Raw genomic sequence first — 17,310 nt, 5'->3', positions numbered from 1 at the left:
GGGGGCAGAGGTGAAACTGACGTAGTCCTCCCCACCCTAGCCACAACCGACCTGCTTGTGTTGTGTTTGTGCTTCATACATGCTCAACATCTCAATTTGGGAGCTTTACACACTACTGAAGTGTTAGAACCATGCTGGCTGATTGAGCCAATTTTTAATTTTTGCAGAAAAGTGGGGCTTTTACGTTTGATTGAAAAGCCCAAACCCATGAACAAAACCACTGTAAGGGGGAAGATCAAGGTCACTGTGCAAACAATTTACAAATATCCATCCAATTTTCCTGGGGTCATAAACATCCCCAGCCTGTCCTCTATCCTCTTTCCTCAATTACCGTTAAGTCCGAGGAAGCCAGAGAAGGAGTACCAAATCTCCAGTGCTACCATCATGCTTTCCAAATAGCACCTCAATATGTTTTTTTAAAAATATTTATTTATTTATTTGGCTGTGCTGGGTCTTAGTTGCGGCACATGGGATTGTTGCCGCGTGTGGGCTCCTTTAGTTGCGGCATGCGGGATCTTTTTTTTAAAATAAATTTATTTATTTTTATTTATTTATTTTTGGCTGCCTTGGGTCTGCATTGCTGCACGCGGGCTTTCTCTAGTTGTGGCGAGCGGGGGCTACTCTTCGTTGTGGTGCTCGGGCTTCTCCTTGCAGTGGCTTCTCTTGTTGCGGAGCACGGGCTCTAGGCTCCTGGGCTTCAGTAGTTGTGGCACGCGGGCTTAGTAGTTGTGGCTCTCGGGCTCTAGAGCGCAGGCTCAGTAGTTGTGGCGCACGGGTTTAGTTGCTCCGTGGCATGTGGGATCTTCCCGGACCAGGGCTCCAACCTGCGTCCCCTGCATTGGCAGGCAGATTCTTAACCACTGCGCCACCAGGGAAGCCCTGGGATCATCTTAGTTGCGGCATGCATGTGGGATCTAGTTCCCCGACCAGGGATCGAACCCGGGCCCCTTGCATTGGGAGCGTGGTGTCTTAGCCACTGGACCACCAGGGAAGTCCCCTCAATATGGTTTTTAACCAAGTTCTACAGGATTCCCCCCCTGACATTGTTTGGAACTACTGCTTCACCTGCCCCATGATGGTTATGGCCTCAGAGCTCCAGCTCCCTCTGCTGTCCCTTTCCAGGAAAGTCAGGGCAGAGCCACTCCAGGAGTGGGAACCAAGAGAGCAACCAGCTTGTATTCCCTTCTCCCAAGCTGGGTTTGGGTCTCTCCTCTTCATCCTTAATAACAATAACTACAGTGTACACAGCATTTACTGTGAACCAGACACTACCTCCTTTATTCTCAAAACAACCCCATGAAGTAGATCATTATGATACCCATTTTACCAATGACTTAACTGAACATCTGAGGGGCCAAGTTCTGGGCCAGGGAACCCAACAGGGACTTGAATGCACGTCTCTCTAATTCGAAAGCACAGAGTTTTTCCTCCTGGCAACCCTGCCTCTCTGGCGTAAAGTCGGATGATAATACCTACCTGACCCACGGCTCTCAGATGAAGGGAAATGAAGGTGTTTAGGGCAGCCTTTGGGACCCAGTACCATCAATAAATGGTAACTATATTATAGCTTGTTCCAAGTCAGATACTATCTTGTGCCAGATTCTCATAGAGATGAGTGGGAACAAGCAACAAAGTTTTAGAAACATTTATCAGATAAGAAATATTGTCTTTTTGAATTTCAAAAAGACCACATTCATTCCGTTTTTTGTTTTTGTTTTTTTCCAATAGTTTTCTCTATTCCATTTTAACAGCGCATTCTGTCAGTCTGATCTTCTGCAGGGCATTGATCTATGGGGGACAGGGATTGCGAAGTCTGTTCTCAATCCACACACTCATCACATGAACAGGTGGGGCAACTGTCTACCCAGTGGGATGGGCTTTTAGATGTGGAGGTGATGACAGACGTTGAGGAGAATGAGACAATCCCCAAACGTAATGTGGTCGATTTGAACCTTGGGTTCCCCAGCACTAAGGCTACATGCCGATCATGGTAGATGCTCAGAAGAACTTTATGGATGGCTTGGACACCCTGGCCTTGTCTCTGGGCTCAGGGAGCCTCACAGGATGAGGCCCAGGGTGAGAGGGGTGAGGTCATGGGGCCAGGGCAGCCCCTGGACTCAGCACTTTTTGGCAAGAGCATAATGAGGCTGACCAGGCGGCTGAGCAGCACTTCTGTTGTTTGGGAATAAGCAGGATGAGTACAAAGCAAAGGGCCCAGTCAGCGTTCAGCCAGCACTTACCTCCCCCATGAGGGGCTGCTTCGGGGGAACCTTTTTTGCCCTAGTCCTTGCTACACCTTTAAACAAGTAGGAGAGCCAGGGCCTGGCTGGGCCTGAGAAGGCGCAAGCACTAGGAGAGAACTTGGGAGGCCTCTCAAGCCTCTGGTTCTTTCTGAGCTCTTTCTGTGTTCATCGATCCCTTTGCTTCCAGGCATAAACGGATGCCCGCTTGCCAGCTGGGGAGCGCTGTTGTCCTAAGGGCCCAGGCTCCTAGCCTGCTTCTTCTGTGTGTAACTAGCTGGAGGGCATCTCAATTCCATTCAGTCTTACTGAATTTCTCAATACTGCAGGTTGTCATTTCCTCTCAACTGGAGCCGCATGAAACTATTAGAAAAATAGGAACGAAGATGGGACTTTCCTATTGGGTGGCACTCAGCCCATTCTCTCAACTACAGCCAAGTAGTTCAACTCTGTGTCTCATTTAGGGCGGCCAGATTTAGCAGATAAAAATATAGGACACCCAGGTCAATTCGAATTCCAGATAACCAATTAATATTTTGAAGTATAAATAGGTCCTAAACATTTTTTATCCTAAAAAATTATTTGTTGTTTATCTGAAATTCAAACTGAACGGGGTGTCCTGCTTTTGATCTACCGACACCGATCTCCGTCCACCTTTGTCTGGATCCAGAGGTGATACCCCTCTGCCAATCTGCTTCTCTGTTGTCCTTTGGAGAAGACAGTGTAAAAAAGTCACCATCCTCATGATCACTTCCCTGGCATACCCCGTCCCACCAGCCACCCTACAACATCCTTTGATAGAGTGGAGAACGGGAGAGAATCTATATGTTTTTAAGTGTTTTCCCAAATGTTAATCTTATTTAATCCTCCCAAGTAACCCTGAAAGATATGCTTAGTTAACCCCATTTTACAGTAGAAAAATCAGACTCAGAGAGCTTATGTTACTTGCCCAAGGTCACAATGCTGGGAAGTGGCAGAATCAGATTTCAAACTCGATTCTCTTTGGTTCCAAAATCTATATTCTTTACCATGTTGTTTATAGGAATCCCTTACCCTTCATTTGTTTGAACAGCATGACTCATAGAGAGTAGCCATAAAAGCACATTTATTTTCATCTCCTCTACCTCATTATGTTTTTCCATTGGGGCTAATTTCTTTCCCTTGACCTGGATGTAAACTTGGGCAGTCCCAAGACTTTTTGTGGCCATTTTTAGGTAATAAAAAGTTGGATGTACTTTAAATCATAAAAGACAGTCTCAATTTAAAGTGAGAATGTTCAATCCACTATAGTAACCAAAACGTCAATCTCCATTCAAAGGTGTCTTCTCCTTGCTACCCCAGATAGGACCTGCGTTAGGCAGAAAGCCTGAGCCCAGGTTAAGGGCACTCTTTTTTCTTTCTCCTGCTTACTCACTGGTTTCTGATCCTTCTAGGATTGGAGGGAATAGGAGAAGAAGGAGAGCAGAACATTCCTTACTTGATGGTCCTGTGATAAGATGGCTTCACACTCTGTGCCCAGCAAATCTTCAAAACTGCCCGTCTTGTGGGCACTTTCTGGTTCTTGGGAGACGCCCACCTCCTCCCTGCCGCCACCACCACCTGCAGTAACCTTGACCCAGGTCTGTGCATCTCCACTCTGGCTATTGTTCCTTCTACAGCCCCTAGGCCCCTGGTGGTCTACGTCTAGCTTTACTCTGCTGAGGACCCATCAGTCCTTCAGGAGTTCTGCTGGACTAAATCTGCTCCAGCCCCATCCCAGTTCCTTCTGAGGCATGACCCACGCCATGCCTCAGGAAACACTACATGTACTTTACCACAGCAAATTCTAGAATGTAGGCTGATTCTTACTTAGCCTCCTCTGCTTTGCCTCATCCCTCAGCAACTGCCCAGCTCAACTTCTGACCTTTAGATTTCTAACTGCAGGGACACATAACAGGCTTTCTAAGTGGAGACCCTGGAGCCTTCACTTAAGGTGAAGCTCTTTCACTCCTTCCCTGAAGGATGATGGGGTTCACAGCACAGCTTCTCAAAAAACTCTCTCCATAGTCTGTCTCTAGTCTCTCCAACTGTACAACCTCGGTGTCAGAAGGAAGTGTTAAGAGCCATCAAATCAGTTCTCAAACACCTCCTTTGAAATTTCTGCATAGTGTTCTGTCACATAACTCACTTTGGTTTCTTTTTTTTTTTTAAGATTTTTTTTTTTTAAGGTGGACCATTATTAAAGTCTTTATTGAATTTTGTTACAATATTGCTTCTGTTTTATGTTTTGGTTTTTTGGCTGTGAGGCATATGGGATCTTATCTCCCCCCAACACCGCACCCCCTGCATTGGGGGTGAAGTCCTAACCACTAGACTGCCAGGGAAGTCCCCTCACTTTGGTTTCTAACATCTAATGTCTCAGCCAAAACGTCCATGTTCACATCCTGTAACATGGGTGTGTTACTTCACTGCTCTCTTCATACTGCTCACCCACCTGTGCTCCCTTTACCCCCAGTAGGAGAACTTACATCCTGTTTCATCAGGCATGGATTCCCCCAACTTCCTGCCCCTGGAACCTACAGTACCTGCAGCACTATCTATTTCCACACCCACCCTGACCTCTTCACCTCCAGTCCCAGATGTTCACCACTTCTTGTCCTGGATAACATACCATTCTGTCTTCTTAGGAATTTTATTTAATCGATTAGCCCTCTCTTGTCTAGTATTTTAAAAAATAATGTCTATATTTTATTACAAAAGTATATGTAACTGAAGAAGTCATATATTAACTGTACAATAAATATTTTTTACAAACCCAGGAGCTCTGCTTTTCAAAGGTTACCATTTCAACTCTTTTAGCTTTTCCTTTGGTATTCATTGATTTTTAGACATTATATACTGATTTCTTATCTTGGCAGACAGGATTTTAGCTCTCTTCCCCTCCCCACCGTCCTATAGATCATTACAAATTTTGCTTAAATTCGTATTCAGTGAATTAGTTTCTATGACTTTGGAAATATCATTTACTACTGGACCAAGTAATGCATGATAACATTTCTTTTCTTGAACCGTGTTTTGTTTTCCCTGGAGTTAAACATTCCCTAGTTTTGTCATAGGTTCAGTTTTCTTGCATCTTCATGAAATGCCTCTAAATACAATGTCCTACATGCTCAACCTATCAGAACCTCCTATTGGCTGCATCTTTTCCCCTTGGAGACTTCCATCTAGAAGCCTCTGTTCTCCTGCTCCAGACTGAAGAAGTTTCTGTCTATGCTACTGCATAGGTATTGCCCAGAGACCTCTCTTGGCTGACATCCTGGGAGCTCCCTAGTCAGTGCTCCAGGGTTGAATCCGTGTCCTCTTTCATAGTTTACCCTCTTGTGTTAGTAAAACACATTCTCTAACCGTGTCCTGAGAAATGGCACATGAACATAAAATTTTTAAGGTCAAAATATCTAAAAATGTATTTTTGTATGGTCACATTTGATTGAAGGTTTGGCTGGGTGTAGAGCGCTAGTACCCTACAAATTGGGAAGGTGGTTCCCCTTTGTCTTCTACGTGCAATGTTGCTATTGAGACGTATAATGCCATTTTGATTCCTCATCCTTTGTATGAGACATTTTTTCATTCTTTCTAGAAGTTTTTTTTTTTTTTTAAATTCCCAGTGATCTGAATTTCCTGAGGCTGTGCCTTGGTAAAATCTTTTTTTCCCTTTATTTCTGTGGGCATTTAGTAGACTCTTTCAACTTTCAGAAAAGATAGGTCCTTCAATTCTCTGAAATGTTCCTGTATTACTTCTTTGATCATTTTCTCACCTCTGTTTAATGTATTTCTTTTTCTGCAGCTATTATTCGTTGGACGTTGGACCTCATGAACTGATACTCTAGTTTTTTATATATTCCTATTCTATTTTTATGTCTCTTTGTCTTTTTGTTCTGACATCTAAGAGATTTCCTTGATCTTAGCTTTTAATCCTATATTAGTGTCCTACGGCTGCTATAGCAAATTACTAGCCCAAACATAGTGACTTAAACAACACAAACGTATGATCCTACAGTTCTGGAGGCAGAACTGCACTCCTTCTGGAGGCTCGCAGGGAGAATCTCTTTCTTTGCCTTTTCCAGCTTCTAGAGGCTGGTTGCCTTCATTTCTTGGCTGATGGCCCCTTCCTTCAAGCCAACAGCATGGCATCTTTGAATCTCTCTCTGTGTGACACTGGTCTTCCTGCCTGCCTCCCTCAAAAGGACGCTTGTGATTATATACCCAGATAATCCAGCATAATCTCCCCCATCTCAAGTTCCTTAATCATATCTGCAAAGTCCCTTTGCCATGTAAGATCATTTTCACAAGCTGTGGAGATTAGGATGTGGACGTATCTTTGGAGGACCACTATTCTGTCTACCACAAACTTTTTACCAAACTTGTTATTTTAACTGTCACATTGTTAATGTCCAAGAGTCCAGTTTTGTTTTCTGATTGTTTCATTTTTAAAGCATCCCATTCTTGTTTCATAGATGCAGTATTTTCTTTTATCTCCCTGTGGATATTTTTGCTTCTTTGAAGTTTCTTCATCTCCCTACATTATCTCTATTCTCTTCAGGTTCCTTTACTTCTGTTTGTTTATTACTACTATTATCTTATGTTGGAGACTTTTCCTACATGTGTCATGATCTGTGGATGTCCTTTCTTATTGAAGAAAAAGTGCACTGGGAAAAACTGATTGGGAAGTCTGGATGGCTGGGTGAACACTGTCAACTGTAGATTTCATTATATGACAAAAGGTGGTCAGCCAGCTTTTTTGGTTGGGAATTATTAAGAATCAGTCACTGTAGGTGTTTTGCTTGGGTTGGTTCCATTTGCCCTCCTGGAAGTCATACTGCACTCTCTGTGTCGTTGTGCACAGCCCAAACACAGGGACTGGCAAATTACGCTCCACCTCCTTCAAGGCTCCTGTTCACTTTTTGTTTTAAAGATCTGATTGGAAGTTACATATGTGTGCTGGTTTCATCAGTGATGGAGTTTGTTTCTGTTTTTTGGTCTCCATTTCATGTTCCTGTAATTTTTAACCCTCCCTCCTACTGACTTTTTCCTCAGCCTATAAACATGCTTAAGCCTCCCTCGTCTGAAAACAAAACCCCAACCTACCCCCTCCAACACTCTGCTTCCCCTTCTGGACGTCACCTACTCTCTCTCTGCCTTCATAACCACAGGCCTTAAAAAAAAAGTAACTATTTCAACTTCCTCACCTCCCTCTCTGTCTTCAAAAACAGCAATCTTATTTCTGTCCTTGCCTTTCTTCCAAAACTGCTTTGGCAAGGGAGACCAGTGATTTCCATATTGCCACATCCAACGGACCCTTTTTTCTCTCTCTCTGCAATATTTGACTCATTGAACATGTCCTTCTTTAGAAACACTCTTTTCCCTTGACCTCCGTCTGAGCGATCGCTCTCTGCTGCTTCTCAATCTTCTCAGTCTCTTCCTTTTCCTCTTCCTGCTCCTTCTAGGTCAGTCTTCCTGTGTCTGTTCTTGGCCTCCTTTTCTTCTCATTCTAGACTCTCCTTAGATAATCTCATCTACTCCCAAAACTTCAACAACCACTTTATGCTGATAACCCTCAGAGCTATATTTCAAATTCAGATATCTCTCTGTGTATTCGTTTCCTAGGGCTACTGTACAAATAACCACAAACTTGGCTTAAAACAACAGAAATTTATTGTCTCACAGTTCCAGAGGCCAGAAGTTTTAATCATGGTGTCAGCAGAGTTGGTTCCTTCTGGCGGCTCTGCGACAGAAACTGTCCCACGCCTCTTGTAACTTCCAGTAGTTGCCGGCAATTCTCAGCCTTCCTTGGCTTGTAGATGCATCACTCCAGTCTCTGCCTTCATCTTCACATGCTGTTCTCCCCATGTGTCTCTCTGTGTCTTCACATGGATTTCTGATGACACCAATCATTGGATTTGGGGTCCACTCTAATCCGGTATGACCACATCTAAGTTCACCTAATTTCATCTACAATGGCTGTATTCCCAAATAAGGTCACATTCTGAGGTTCTAGGTGGACATGAATTTTGCGGAGACACTGTTCACTCTTCAACTCCAGTGTTGAGTATTCAGCTTCCTCCTGGACATCTGCAGTTAGATGGCTTCCAACAGACTCCTCAAACCCAACAGAGCCAAGCTGTTCAGATGATCTCCACTGTCACTCCCACCCCTCAACCTGATCTTCCTCTGATTTTCGCTGTCTCAGAGATGGTGTCACCATCCGCCTAGTTATCCAAGCCAGAAACTGAGATCAATCTTGACTCCTCTCTCTTTCTCACCATCCTATCCAACCTTTGGCTGCATCTTGCTAATTCTACCTCCTTAATAGTTCTATATGTCCCCAGTTCTGCAACCCCATTTATCAGTTATTATAAGCTTGGCTGCAAGTAACAGAAAACCTAATGCAAACTGGCTTAGACACTAAGAAAATTATTTAGTTCATTTAACAGACAGTAATGCAGTAAGGGGACTTCCCTGGTGGCTCAGTGGTTAAAAATCCGCCAGCCAGTGTAGGGGACACGGGTTCGAGCCCTGGTCTGGGAAGATCCCACATGCCGCGGAGCAACTAAGCTCATGCGCCACAACTACTGAGCCTGCGTGCCACAACTACTGAAGCCTGTGCTCCTCAACAAGAGAAGCCACCGCAATGAGAAGCCCACACACCACAACAAAGAGTAGCCCCGGCTCACCGCAACTAGAGAAAGCCCGCTCACAGCAGCAAAGACCCAACACAGCCAAAAATAAAAATATATATAAATAAATAAATAAAATTTAAAAAAAATAATAATAATGCAATAAGGTAAGCTGCAGGCTTGGTTGATCCAGTGATGTTTCAATGACCTGGGTTGTTTTTTTTAAAAATGTATTTATTTATTTATTTTTGGCTGCATTGGGTCTTCGTTGCTGTGCGCAGATTTTCTCTAGTTGTGGCAAGTGGGGGCTACTCTTTGTTGCAGTGCTTGGGCTTTTCATTGCGGTGGCTTCTCTTGTTGCGGAGCACGGGCTCTAGGCACACGGGCTTCAGTAGCTGTGGCACGCAGGCTCAGTAATTGTGGCTCGCAGGCTCAGTAGTTGTGGTGCCTGGGCTTAGTTGCTCCGCGGCACGTGGGGTCTTCCCAGACCAGGGCTCAAACCCATGTCCCCTGCATTGGCAGGTGGATTCTTAACCACTGCACCACCAGGGAAGCCCATGACCTGGGTTTTTTTTTCCATCTTTATTCTACTGACTTCAGTGTTGGCTTCATCGTAAGCCTGGTTGCTTTCATGATTGTTGGATGTTTCCCAGTAGCAATTGGGGTCATATGTTTCATTTTTCCCATCCATCAGAAGAGAGTGGCTTCCTGTGACATCCTAAAGAGTAAGGAAGAACTTTCCCAGTAGACTTCAATATCCAAAACTTGTGCCTTACTGGCTAGAATTAACAAGAGTGAACATTTTGTCATATTTACTTCAGGTCTTTTTTAAAAAATAAATGTTACAGATAAAATTGAAGATTCCTTTGTACTTCCCTCAGTCTTATTCCCCTCAATCCCACCTCAGAAGCAACCACTATTCTGAACTTAGTACATGTTTATAAAAACATATGTGTAATTTTTTGTTTTGTAAAAAAAAGTACATAATGTACATGAAAAATGTATACACATAAATGTACATAACACATATAAATTCTGAAAATCCCTTTCTTCCTTCAACATTATATTTTTGAAATCTGTCCATATTGATACATGTAGATCATGTTCACTCATTTTATGGACTATATAATATTCCATACTATGAATATACTGCAATTTACAATCTTAATTTGTGTCTTTTTTTATCATGATTTCTGTGCATTTCCCCCTTCACTCCTGCCTTCTGACTGAGTTTTTAAATTATCTATTTTTCCTCCACTGGTTTGAAAAGTGTACATTCTGTTTCTTTTATTTTTTATTTATTTATTTATTTATTTTTATTTATTATTTATTTATTATTTATTTTTGGCTGTGTTGGGTCTTCGTTTCTGTGTGAGGGCTTTCTCTAGTCGCGGCAAGTGGGGGCCACTCTTCATCGCGGTGCGCGGGCCTCTCACTAGCGCGGCCTCTCTTGTTGCGGAGCACAGGCTCCAGACGCGCAGGCTCAGTAATTGTGGCTCACGGGCCTAGTTGCTCCGTGGCATGTGGGATCTTCCCAGACCAGGGCTCGAACCCGTGTCCCCTGCATTGGCAGGCAGATTCTCAACCACTGCGCCACCAGGGAAGCCCCTGTTTCTTTTATTTTAATAATTACACAATCTTAAATATGTCCAGTTTCTCTATCCTTCTGAATAAGATAAAAATCTTAACTCTGAACTTTCTATTCCCATCTTGTATATTACTATTTAGTTCTTTATTTCACTTTTTTTTAGTAATAAACGCTTACTTAGATTTGCCAATTAACTCTTTATCATTCCTTCTGGCGTTTCACTCCTTCTGCATTTTCTTCCTTGTTACTAAAGTAATTATTTAATAGTTCTTTCAGCAAATTTCTATAAGTAATAAACTTTCTTAATTTTTGTATGTCTGAAAACAACTTATTTCACCCTTACTTTATATGTAAGTACAGCTGGGAATAAAATACTTGACTGACAGTTATTTCCCCCAAGCACTTTAATAATATTATGTCATTGTCTTCTGGAAACTTCAGCAATGATGGGAAATCCACTATCCATTTGATTATTGTTCTGATGTAGGTAATCTGTTCTCTTTAGTAGCATTTAAGATTTTTCTGTTTATCTTTGATGCTCTGCAATTTCATAGGAGGTGTTAGATATGGACTTTTAAAAAAATTATATTTTGTGCTTCTTCAGTTGGCAAACTCACATCTTCAGTTCAGGAAATGTCTCCACTCTTACCTGTTTGTATACTTCCTCTCTTTTCCACTATTGTTATTTTCCCCCCCTCTGAACTCCTATTTGGAGCTTCTCGTCCTATACACCATGTCTTGTATTCTCTCTTTCTTCTTTGCTTTTTTTTTTTTGAAGAAGGGCTGTATACTTCCTTCTTCCCTTCCTACTTTCTTTTCTTTTTTAAATATTTATTTATTTATTTTTTGGCTGTGGCTGGTCTTAGTTGCAGCACAAGGGATCTGTTGTTGTGGCTCACGGGCTTCTGTCTAGTTGCGGCGTGCAGGCTCCAGAGCACGTGGGCTCCGTAGTTGCGGCATGCAGGCTCTCTAGTTGTGGTGCGTGGGTTTAGTTGCCCCGCGGTATGTGGGATCTTAGTTCCCCGACCAGGGATGGAACCGGTGTCGCCTGTGTTGCAAGATGGATTCTTAACCCCTGTATCACCAGGGAAGTCCCCTCTTTCTTATTTTCTATCTCTTTATCTTTCTGTACCACATCCTGAGTGATTTCCTCATAATTGTCTTCCATTCACTAATTCACTCTATAGCAGGATCTAGTTAACTGTTTAATCTCTCTATTAAATTCTGTTTAATAAACTAAAACGTCCTCATGTTTTTTTATTTCTAGAATTTCTTTTTTTTAATTAATTAATTTTATTTAATTTATTTTATTTAATTTATTTTATTTTTGGCTGCGTTGGGTCTTCGTTGCTGCATGCAGGCTTTTCTCTGGTTGTGGTGAGGGGGGGCTACTCTTTGTTGTGGTGCGCGGGCTTCTCATTGCGGTGGCTTCTCTTGTTGTGGAGCACAGGCTCTAGGCGCGCGGGCTTCAGTAGTTGTGGCACGCAGGCTCAGTAGCTGTGGCTTGCGGGCTCTAGAGCGCAGGCTCAGTAGTTGTGGTGCACGGGCTTAGTTGCTCCATGGCATGTGGGATCTTCCCGGACCAGGGCTCAAACCCGTGTCCCCTGCATTGGCAGACAGATTCTTAACCACTGCGCCACCAGGGAAGCCCTTATTTCTAGAATTTCTATTTGGTCTTTTTCAAACCCACCTTTTGCCCCACAATATCTCACTTATATGGATTTTACTTCTCCCTTTATGTATTTGGACATTTTAGAGATATTTATTTTAAATTAGCTTTCATGTTTCATGAATGGAAACATTTTTCAGATTGTTCTTTTACCTGTAAATCCAGGGGTATAAATTTTCTCGATCATCACATCTGCCATCTCTCTAACATGATAGTTTCTTCTGTATTTATTTGTTTCTTCAGGGATCAGTGCTTTTCTCATTCTCTAGGTTTTGGAGGATTCCTGTAGGAGTTAGTTTGTCTTTCTCTATGCTAGTACTCTATGAGTTTCACTATTTCCAGACCAATGTTTGCTAATTTCTTAGAACCGGGGCTCTCAAACAGCAAATCTAGCATATGCCCAGGTGCTAGTTTTGTGGTTGGTACCGTGTCAGAGTCTGATTTTTCCACTTACAGACTCCAGGCAGTTACCAAGCTCTCTTGCTGTGTTCCATGGCCCAGTGGTGCAGTTTTTCTAGAACCTGTTTTATCTATAAGAAAGCCTTTTTGTTCTTGGCTCTGAGCAGGAAACCTGGTTCCAGCTCATGGGGCCTGAGGCCTCATCTCCCATTCTTAGAGGGGCATTAAATTCTTGATTCTGATACCCTCTAGGACTCTAGGCTTCTGCTTGTGATAAGTGAGGTCTGAGTATATTCTGTGACTGGTCATGAGGGACCTATCAAGAGTTTATTAGATAAACTTTTTATTGAAATCTAGCATACTTATAGAAAAATGCACAAATCATGAGTGAACAGTCTGATGAGTTTTTATAAAGTGCACACACTTGTATAACATCCACACAGATCAACTAGTGGCAGCCTTGCGGAAGCCTCCTCACACCCCATCCGGGCACAACAGCACTCTGCTCTGAAAGGTAACTACTATTCCAATTCCCAACAGCATTAGATTCATTTTGACCATTTTGTACATTATTTATTTGTTTGTTTGTTTGTTTTTGCTGCTCCGTGTGGCTTGTGGGATCTTAGTTCCCCAACCAGGGATCAAACCTGTGCCCCCTGCTATGGAAGCGCTGAATCCTAACCACTGGACCGCCAGGGAATTCCCCATTTTGTACTTTATATACGTGGAACCGTACGGTACCTCTTCTTCAGTGTCTGGCTTCTTTTTTTCAACATCATGTCTGTGAGACTCTCCCCTGTCATTGTGTTTATGCCTAGTTTGTTCATTCTCATTGCTGTATGGTATTCTATTCTATGAAAATACCAGTTTTTAAATCCTTTGTACTATGGATAGAGACTTGGGTAGTTCCCACTTTGGGACTATTATAAATAGTATTGCTGTGAACATACTTATATATGTTTTTGGTTAAGATCTGTAAGCATTGCTTTTGGGAAGATACCTAGGTGTGGAATTGCTGGGTCATACACACGCTCAGTTTTAGCAGACATCGTCAAACAATTTTCCAACGTTGTTGTACTAATTTACACTCCCACCAACAGTGTGGAGCAGTTTTCACATCTGTGGGCACATATTAGAGGATTCGGCACTAGAGTAGATCTTTTCCCTCAATTACATGGGATTGAGAATTACTACCGCTCCTTTTCAAGGAGAATAAATCAAGATTGATATCAGAAGCCCTGGTTTATCTCTTTTATACTTTATGATATATAACTACAAAGTATATCAAAAACACTAGAGTTTGTCAAGCTTCTACCATGTGCCAGACACTGTTCCAGGAAGCCGTTTCCTCCTTGTCACAGCCCTATGAGGTAGGCATTATTATTGCTTCATGTTTTAGGTGAGGCAGCTGCAACTCAGGAAGATGAAAGAACTGTCCCAGGACCCCAGAGCCTGAAGCAGCAGAGCTGCAGCAGCCTAACTCCGAAGCCTGGCCTCTTCACTCTGAATGGCGAATACGCTCCTGCATCCTCCTACCAGAGTGTGGGCTCAGCTTTTTTCAAAAACCTCTTTTGCGCCTCCCTGAAGACCTAAAGTACAGAGCCATATACTGTCAGATAGGACTACCTGGAGCAGATGAAATTTGCCCAACTGCAGCTAGAAATCCATGTCTTTGTATCGGCAGGTGAAAACAAGTGAGCGCACCATGAAGAATTCTGCTCCCAGAAATCTTACTTCTGTCAAGTGTACCATGAGTTACACTGGCTCAGTGCTGGCACATAGTGGCACCTCAGGAACATTGGCTGAACAGAACTGTAGAAAAATCCACATTTGTGATGCTGACCGGGGCCCCCTTGGCTACAGCTCCTGGCCTCTAATCTTTGACCACCAGGGGGCACACTTCTGTCCCTAGAGCACCCTCATTCTCCCAAAGCCAGTTCCCTGGGGAAGAGAGGGGTGTGTCAGAAAACTCTGAATTTAGAAAACGGATACAAGAGAACTGGGTTTTTCCGGGTGTGGTCCAAGGACCACCAAATCATAATCACCTAGAGTGCATGGTTAAAATGCAGGCTCCAGCTTATTCACCCTAGACCCATAGAATTAGACTTTCCAGGGGTAGAACTTAGGAATTGTACCTTAAGCAAGGTCACCAGGTGATTTTTTTTTTCACGCACATAGCTCTGTGTTCAGACTACCCGTGTTCAAATATTGACTTTTTCACGTGTTAACTGGGTGACTTTGAGCAAGTCAATTAACCTGAGACTCAATATTATCATAAAAGAGGATCATAAAAACAGACTTAACTCTTAGAGTTGCTGTGAGTAATAAATGAGACAATTCATGTAGAGAGCTTAGCATGGTGCCGGGCAGTGTCTTAGCACTTATAAAGCTTAAAATATCATTACTGGGGCTTCCCTGGTGGCTCAGTGGTTAAGAATCCGCCTGCCAATGCAGAGGACACGGGTTCGAGCCCTGGTCCGGGAAGATCCCACATGCCGCGGAGCAACTAAGCCCGTGTGCCACAACTACTGAGCCTGTGCTCTAGAGCCTGCGAGCCACAACTACCGAGCCCACGTGCCACAGCTACTGAAGCCTGCGTGCCTAGAGCCCGTGCTCCGCAACCAGAGAAGCCACCGCAGTAAGAAGCCTGAGCACAGCAACCAAGAGTAGCCCCCGCTCACTGCAACTAGAGAAAGCCCGCACAGCAACGAAGACCCAATGCAGCCAAAAATAAATAAAATAAATTAAAAAAAAAAAAAGAAAGCCCGCGCGCAGCAACAAAGACCCAATGAAGCGAAAAATTAATTAATTAATTAATTAATTAAAAAATATATCATTATTATTGAATGATATTAGGAGGGAGTGCGGTGAGGGGGCAAGAGCACAGTGGATGAGACCTGGAAGAAGTCTGGGATATCTGCTTCCAGTGTAGGCTTTGCTGCTCTCACCAGCTGTGTGTCCTTGGGCAAGTCACTTAACTTCCCTGGGCCTCAGTTTCTGCACAAATAAAATGAGAAAGTGGTACTAACTGGTCTGTGAGATCCCTTCCAGTGCTGATGTTTTGTGAAAATTTCACAGAGTTTGAGGATCCTCGTAAACACACCCACACACACACACACACCACCTATACCGCCCCTGTGTGGTTCCTACAGCCTCTGTGTGATTGTATCACATCAGATTACATTGCTCATTCTCTTCCCTGCTTTTTGAGAGGAGGGCAGAGCCCATGTCTTCTTCATCCTGGAGCCTCAGAGCCTGGCACATGGCCTACCACATAGCTCCTGTGCAATAAATATCAGTTATACTGAGAAAGTAGGAATATAAAGTGTGACACAAATGTGAGGAATTAGGATAATTTTTAATCCTAGTTGGTCTTTAAGAAAACAGCTGTTGGGGTAGGATTAGGCCAAGAATGGCTGGAGGAGCCTGAAGGCCAAGGTGGGATTCAGGTGTGAGTACTGAGTGGACAGAGAACTGGGTGCAGGGATTGGTTAGAAGGAAGAACAGCAGGACTCGGGGAGCTTACAATGCAATTCACCTAGCACCCTCCTCCTGAAGGTGACCTTCTTTTCGTTGTTGCTGTCGATTTGGTTTTTTTTTGTGAGAAGCAGGACTGGGGTCAGTGTCTAGCGTGATAGCCTGCAAGTCGTAGACCTTGAAATATTTCAAATATTTCACTAAGAATCATGGCCCAGGAGAGCTAGAAGGAAAGAGAAGTCAGAAACAATCCTCTCATTTTTACAACAAAGCAGAAAACTATGAGCCAGGAAGGCAGAGCCCCTTCTCAAGATGACACATCAGGTCGTAGTGGAGACGGGCGTGTGAGTCTACCAACTTCCATGCCAGGGCCTTGCTCTGGACCCTGCTTCCTCCAACACTTCTAAACGAACAATGAACGCACACAGGTGGGAATGTTTCTGAATGTGTGCTCATGTCTTTACTGGTCTTCGGGTTCGTCCAACTCTGTGTGTCCAGCTGCCTCCTGCATGACTCCGCCTGGATGGCCTCCAGGCATTTGAAATGCAGATAGCCCAAACTGAGTTCATTACCTTCCCCGAGTCTTCTACCTCCCTTTCCTGTTTTCTCTTTCAGCAAACAATGCCACTGTTTATTATTCTATTACTCAGATTAGAAACCTGGATGCCACTCTTTTTTTTTTTTTTTTTGGCTGCACCCCACGGCTTACAGGATCTCAGTTCCCCCAGCAGGGATTGAACCCGGGCCCTCAGCAGTGAAAGCCTGGAATTCTAACCACTAGGCCACCAGGGAACTCCCATGGGTGCCACTCTTGACTCCTGCTTCTCCCTCACCCATCATCACCAAGGCCTGGCAGTCCCACCTCCTGCTCTCTCTTCATTTCATCCCCCTGAAGCTGCTGCCGCTTCAGTCCGGGAACTCATCATTTCCAGGCACCATGCAGACTCCTAACCAGTGTCACTTCTCTCCACTTGATCTCCAGACCCCAGCAGTCTAAAGCATCACCTGCTGTCTGTTTGTAAAATATGAACCTGTGAAAATATTTACTGAGGTTCTGTGCTTGGTGATAAGTGAATGATGATGAACAAGACAGAGATGGTCCAAGAGATGAGCAGAGCAAGGATGATATGGACAAATAAATGGGTAATTACAATGGGTTATGGAAAGTGTTATGACGGGGGAAGTATGGAGTGAGATAAGAGCTTTGGAGAAAGACAGCTGCTGAGCTTGGTTTGTTGAATGACTAAATGTGAGTAAATGAATACTCCTAATCCTGTGAGATTT

The sequence above is a fragment of the Balaenoptera ricei genome, chromosome 20, assembly GCF_028023285.1.
Source record: "Balaenoptera ricei isolate mBalRic1 chromosome 20, mBalRic1.hap2, whole genome shotgun sequence".
Classification (NCBI taxonomy): Eukaryota; Metazoa; Chordata; class Mammalia; order Artiodactyla; family Balaenopteridae; genus Balaenoptera; species Balaenoptera ricei.
This window is presented reverse-complemented; position numbering follows the sequence as displayed.